The sequence below is a fragment of the Podarcis tiliguerta genome (genome assembly GCF_965153285.1).
Source record: "Podarcis tiliguerta genome assembly, chromosome: 3".
In the NCBI taxonomy this organism is placed as follows: domain Eukaryota; kingdom Metazoa; phylum Chordata; class Lepidosauria; order Squamata; family Lacertidae; genus Podarcis; species Podarcis tiliguerta.
The window spans coordinates 5,835-12,768 of record NC_139536.1 but is presented as its reverse complement, the minus strand read 5'-3'; positions in this window follow the sequence as shown (position 1 = coordinate 12,768).

Below are 6,934 nucleotides of genomic sequence, written 5' to 3'. Positions count from 1 at the left end.
AAATAATAATAAATTATTATCATCATTGATTTTTATATTTTACTATTATTATTATTATTATTATTATTATTATTAGAAAAGGCTTAGGGAAGTTTGTAATTATTATGTTTTGTCACGTTTTTAATATTCTGTTGGGAGCAGCCCACAGTGGCTGGGGAAAGATAATAAATTATGATTATCATTAATTTTTAAATTGTTATCATTATTATTATAATTGCTATTATAAAAGGGTTAGGGTAGTTTGTAGTATATTATGTTGTATAGTTTTTTTAAATATTCTGTTGGTGGCTGGGAAATATTATTATCATTAAATGTTAAATTATTATTATTTTAATAAATCACACCCACACAAGTGGGATATGGCCTCTTCCCCCCTAAGCCTTAACAGAATAGTATTTTTATTTATTCGAATTGGGGCAGACATAACTGGCTGTGAGTTCAGATCTCCATTGCTTTCCCCCCACAGGCCACCTTTAATGTATTGAAAACTGTATCTGAAAAATGTATTGAAAACTGTATCTGAACATGTATTCTTCAGATGAACCACTGCTTTAAGCAGTGGTTTTGTAATCAGGTAATTCCTCAATTCAGCCCTGAGTGCTCACTGGAAGCACAGATCCTGAAGCTGAGGCTCCAAGACTTTGGCCGCTTCATGAGAAGAGAAGACTCCCTGGAAAAGACCCTGTACGTTTCTGAGCACAATTCAAAGTGTTGATGCTGACCTTTAAAGCCCTAAATGGCCTCAGCGCAGTAGACCTGAAGGAGCATCTCTATCCCCATCGTTCAGCCTGGAAACAGAGATCCATCTTCGAGGGCCTTCTGGCGGTTCCCCCCCTGTGAGAAGTGAGGTTACAGGGAACCAGGCAGAGGGTTAGGGTTAGGGTTATAGTTGGGGTTAGGGTTGGGGTTGGGGTAGGGTTAGGGTTGGGGTTGGGGTTGGGGTTAGGGTTAGGGTTAGGGTTAGGGTTAGGGTTTAGGGTTAGGGGCTAGGGTTAGGGGTAAGGGGTAATAATAATAATAATAATAAATTTTATTTATATCCCGCCCTCCCCAGCCGAAGCCGGGCTCAGGGCGGCTAACAACAATAAAACAGTACAAACAACACTCTAAAATCATTCATTATAAAATTAATTAATTCAAGCCACTGGCAACCATTGGGCCAGAGCTCTGCGAATGGAGGGAGTCAGGCTGTGCCCTGGCCAAAGGCCTGGTGGAACAGTTCTGTCTTGCAGGCCCTGCGGAAAGATGTCAAGTCCCGCAGGTCCCTGGTCTCTTGTGACAGAGTGTTCCACCAGATCGGAGCCACGGCCGAAAAAGCCCTGGCTCTAGTTGAGGCCAGCCTAACTTCTCTGTGGCCTGGGACCTTCAAGATGTTTTTATTTGAAGACCGTAAGTTTCTCTGTGGGGCATACCAGGAGAGGCGGTCCCGTAGGTACGAGGGTCCTAGGCCGTATAGGGCTTTAAAGGTTAAAACCAGCACCTTAAACCTGATCCTGTACTCCACCGGGAGCCAGTGCAGCTGGTATAGCACCGGGTGAATGTGATCTCGCAGTGAAGACCCCGTAAGGAGTCTCGCTGCGGCATTCTGCACCCGCTGGAGTTTCTGGGTCAGTCTCAAGGGCAGCCCCACGTAGAGCGAGTTACAATAATCCAGTCTGGAGGTGACCGTCGCGTGGATCACAGTGGCTAGGTCAGGGCGAGAGAGGTAAGGAGCCAACTGCTTAGCTTGGCGGAGATGGAAAAATGCCGCCTTTGTTGTAGCTGCAATCTGCGCCTCCATGGAAAGGGAGGTGTCGAAGATTACACCCAAACTCTTAACGGACGGTGCTGGCACTAATTGCGCCCCCGCAAGAGATGGGAGTTGCCCCCCCAATCCCATATCGTCCCGTCCCAGCCACAGGACCTCTGTCTTCGAAGGATTTAACTTCAACCGGCTCCACGTAACCATCCAGCCACAGCTTCCAAGCATCTGGTCAGTGTGTCTGGGGCCGAGTCAGGATGGCCATCTGTCAGAGCTGGCTCCAGGTCCCAGCTCACAGAGGACCAACGCTAGCCGGTAGTAATGTACAAAAGCCTTTATTGAAGTACTGTTTCCATTTTCAAGTCGGAGCGCCCCAGCTCTACGTCTAGGGTTTAGACCGGCGAAGCTCCATCTGAATCTCCGCCCCCTGTACACCAGTTTAAGATTCTAGCCTTACTCCACCTCTTCCGTCTCTCCTTTCTCCTCTGGGTCCTGCTACCCCCCGGGGTCCCTTCCTTCCTGGATTCTTCTGACGCAGACGTTGACCCCCCTGACTCCTCCCGCTCTCTTCGGCGGGCTTTGGGACCTGGCTCCCTATCCGGGCTGCCAACTGCGCCGCCCTCCCGTACATTTGAACTTGGCGCGCGCGCCCAGCCTTCAACCTTCCTCTCGACCGTTTCCTCGCTCCCCGATGGAGGCGTGGCCAGTCCTGCCTCATGTCCTCCCGCTGGCAGCGCGCCGCCTGATCCCGATGCCTGGGACTCCTCCCCCCTACTGCACTCTGGTGTGGACGCTGGTCCTGATTTCCAACTGCTGCTCTCTGAGTCCCCTCTGGCCCCTTCTTCCTGGGGTGTCCCCCTAGGCACCCCCCTTGCCCTGACCATGGGAGCCCCTTTCTGTGAATCTTCCGATTCGCTGGAAAGACTCAGAGACCTCGGACCGCTGTCATCGCTGACATTTCCTTCGGACTCCTCCCCCTCGCTCTCCATTTCCTCCCTTTCCTGTGCCTCTGCTCCTGAACCCCTGACATCCATCCCCCCCTCGAAGCCCCCCCTTCTCCCCTCCCCTCCTTCAGGTGTGGGTGCTGGGTGCTCCGTCGTTGTGGGGGTGAATGGCGGATACAGTTCGTCCCCCTTGGCATGCATCCAGCCGGATAAGTCCGGCTCGTCCTCCGTGCTCTCGCCAACCTCGATTTCCTCTGCTTCCATCTCTGTGCCGCCGTGCTCGAAACCAAGGTCCTCCCCCAACACGTCCATGTCCGTCTCTCCCCCGGTCACCTCTGGGGCCGTTGCCTGCCAAGGACCCCCCAGCAACTTCCTGCTCCACTGCTCCTCTGGTCGATCGTCCCACCAATAAGAGCGGTCTGAGGCAGACCCCGAGGGCGATCCCTCTGGGGAACGTGTTTCTAGTGCTGGTTCTTCGTCTGAGGTGAACCCCTGGAACGTGCTGGCTGAAAGCGTGGGTGTGAAAAGCCAGTCGTCAAAATACGCGGCTGGCATGGGCCTGTGTGGGAACAAGGCATGAAACTCTTCCTTGAGAAGAGGTTCATCCAAGGCATAGTCCGGCACCCAACGGTTGTCGCTGGCCGGGGTACCTTCGCTGGCGAGAAAATATTCTACTCCCTCTTCCCCCCATCTCGAGTCTAAAATCTCTGTGACCTGGTTGATGGGTTCCCCTCTTGGCGACCCCCTCCTTGTGGGCGTCTCCCTGAGCGGGTCTGGTGCCGTGCCCGGCTCCTGAAATCTGTGAGGTGCTTTGTAGGGCGTGAGCACTGATCTATGGAACACTGGGTGCATTCTGGATCCCTCCGGAAGTGTCAACCGGAAGGCCACTGGAGTGACCTGTGCCTCGACTTGGTAAGGTCCTAGCTGCTTATGTCCGAGCTTCTTCTTCGCTAACGATCTGGTCGGCACTGCCTGGGCTGCCAACCAAACCCAGTCTCCCACCTGTATGTCTTCCCCAACCCTTCTGTGCTTGTCAGCCTGCAGTTTGTATGCGTGCTTTGCTAGGTCTAACTGCCACCAAAGCTGTTCGTGAACCTCCTGCAACTCTGACGCTAAGGCTTCCGCTGCCTGTGGCTCCCCCTCCCCCAGTCTCTCTAATCCCGGGAAGGTTCTGGGATGCCTCCCGTTGTTGGCGAAGAACGGTGTTACCCCCGTGGATACGTGCTTCGTGTTGTTGTAGGCGAACTCAGCGAGCGGCAGGTAGTCCACCCATGTTGCTGGCTGCTGATTTGCGTAGCATCTCAGGTACTGCTGCATGATGGCGTTGACTCGCTCCGCTTGTCCGTTGGTCTGCGGGTGTCTTGCCGACGCTAGGTTGATCTTGACGTTCAGGAAACCCATCAGCTTCTGCCAGAAGTTCGAGATGAACTGTCGCCCCCGGTCGGACAGGATCGACCGTGGCAGACCGTGAACCCTGAACACGTGGTCTATGAACACTTTGGCGGTCTGTTCCGCCGTGGCCACCTTCGCGCACGGAATGAAGTGGGCCATTTTGGTGAACATGTCCACCACCACTAGCACTGCCGTCTTGCCCCTCGAGCTGGGTAAATCCGTGACAAAGTCCAGGGCCACCCTCTCCCACGGTTCGAGCGGTGTCTGCAGCGGTTCGAGTAGTCCCGCCGGCGGTTTGTGCACCGACTTGGCCCTTTGGCAGGTGTCGCACCTCGAGACGTAATCCGCGACTTCTCCCCGCATCTTGGGCCACCAAAAATCTCTGGCTACTAATTCTACCGTCTTCTCTTTGCCAAAGTGCCCGGCGGTGGGTGCGTCGTGCAACTGCTGCAGTACTTTCGCGCGGAGGTCGTCTCCCGGTACGTAGAGGGCCCCTCTGCGGATGAGCAATCCGTCGCGTATCTGGAACTCGTCGTTCTTCGCCGTGCCCCTGTGCACCTCCTCCATCTTGGCTCGTGCGAAGGGGTCCTCCTGCAGCGCTCGACGTACCGCATCCAGGTCCACGGTTGCTGAAGCGCACGCCCACGCTTTCGGTGCGAAAATGTGCTTGGCCGCAGCTGGTGCCGCCTCTTCGAGGTATTGCGGCTTTCTGGACAGTGCATCCGCCATGATGTTGTTGTCGCCTGGGATGTACTCTATCCTGAAGTCGAAATCCGCAAAGAATTCCGCCCATCGTATGTGCCTCTGGTTCAGGAACCTTGCCGTGCGCCAGTACTCCAGGTTCTTATGATCCGTGCGGACCTGCACTGTGTGTTTGGCTCCGATGAGGAAGTGCCGCCACGCCTTGAATGCTGCATGAATGGCCAGCAACTCCCTGTCCCAGATGGTGTAGTTCTGCTCTGACTTGCTGAGCTTCCTGGAGTAGAAGGCACACGGTCTCCAGTCCCCATGCGGGTCTTGCTGCAACAGTACTGCTCCCACGGCTCTGTCTGAGGCGTCCGTTTCAACTCTCATCGGTCTGCTGGGATTCACATGCAGTAGCTACTCTTCGGACGAGAAGAGACGCTTGAGTTTCTGAAAGGACTGCTCCGCTTGCTCTGTCCAGATGAACTTCTTCTTTTTGGAGCTGAGCGTGTCGGTAATGGCCGCTGTCTGCATCGCGAACCCCTTAATGAACTTGCGGTAAAAGTTGGCGAAACCGACAAACCGCTGGACCTCCTTCCGATTGCGCGGGCTCTTCCAGTCCAACACTGCGCGAACCTTGGCGCTGTCCATGGCGAGCCCCTTGTCCGACAACTTGTAGCCCAGGAAATCTACCTCCTTCATGTCGAACTGGCACTTCTCCAGCTTGGCGTACAGCCTATGCTCCTGCAGTCTCTGCAGAACTTCCTTGACGTCTCCCTCGTGGGTCTCCTCTGATTCTGAGAATATCAGGATGTCGTCCAGGAAGCAGACGCATTTCTTGTAGAGGAGACCCGCCAGTACGTGATGCATGAAGGCTTGAAAACAGTGGGAGCCATTTTGTAATCCAAAGGGCATAACTCTGTATTCATAGGTGCCCAGGGGCGTGAACATGGCAGTCTTCCACTCGTCGCCCTCCCGTATGCGAATCAGGTTGTACGCCCCTCGCAGATCCAACTTTGTGAAAACGCGTCCTTTCCTCACCGTTGCGAGCAGGTCGTCTATTTTGGGCATGGGAAAGGCCGTGGGCTTGGTTTTGGAATTTAAAATTCTAAAGTCTACCACAAGTCTTTTTTGGGGCGTGTCCTTCTTCTTCACAAAGAATACAGGACTGCCCCCCACTGCCTTCGACTCCCGGATGAAACCGCGCTTCAAGTTGAGGTCTATGAACTCCCTGAGTTCCTGCAGTTCGTCTTCAGACATGGAATACAGTTTCCCGGTTGGCAGCGTTGCCCCTGGCAGGAGGTCAATCTTGCAGTCATAGGGCCTGTGGGGAGGCAGCTTGTCCGCTTCTTTCTTGCAGAAAACCTCCAAAAACACTGCGTACTTGAGTGGCACTGCTTGCAGCGTGCCTAATTGTAGCTGCGGGTCATCCTCTTCCCCTTCCGGGCTAGGCAGAATGCAATGTTCCGCACAATAGGATGAGCCGAAGGTCAGTTGGCGCTGGTACCACGCCAATGCTGGGCTGTGCCTGTGCAGCCAACTCATGCCCAATACTACAGGCGTGTCCGACAGTTGGGTGACATTGAAGCTGATGACTTCTCGGTGATTCCCAATTTGCATTACCATCGGAGGCGTTTGCTGCACCACCTGCCCCCCCAGCAATTCCCTGCCATCCACCGTGACAACCTTCAGAGGCAGCGTGGCTGGCAGTAGTGCTATGTTGTGCTGTTGAATGAAATCCAGTCCTATGAAGTCTGCGTTGCTGCCAGAGTCAATGGTAATCGGCACTTCCATAGTGAGTCCATTGGGTAGTTGGAGCGATGCTGTGAGCTGCACCACTGGTTTGGGCGGGAGGGGGTCTGTGGGCTGCAAAATTTCTGGGGATTGCTTCACTGACTTGTCTGGCTGGACCCCAGCGCCTCTTCCTCCAGCCAGACTCTGTCGTTTCCCTGCTGTGGTTCTCTCTGCTGAGTTGCGTCTGTTACTGTTGCTGAAGCTGCAGTGTGCTTGTGGAGCCTCTGGGGACACTCTTTCGCCATGTGCTGAGCACTGTCGCAGATGTAGCACTTCCTGTTCCCTCTAGGAGGCTTCGCTTTGACTGCTCCCGGTGTTAGGGCTCTGGTAGCTGACTGAGCCCTGGCGCCTCCAATCTCCATCGGTTCCTCTCCCCCTC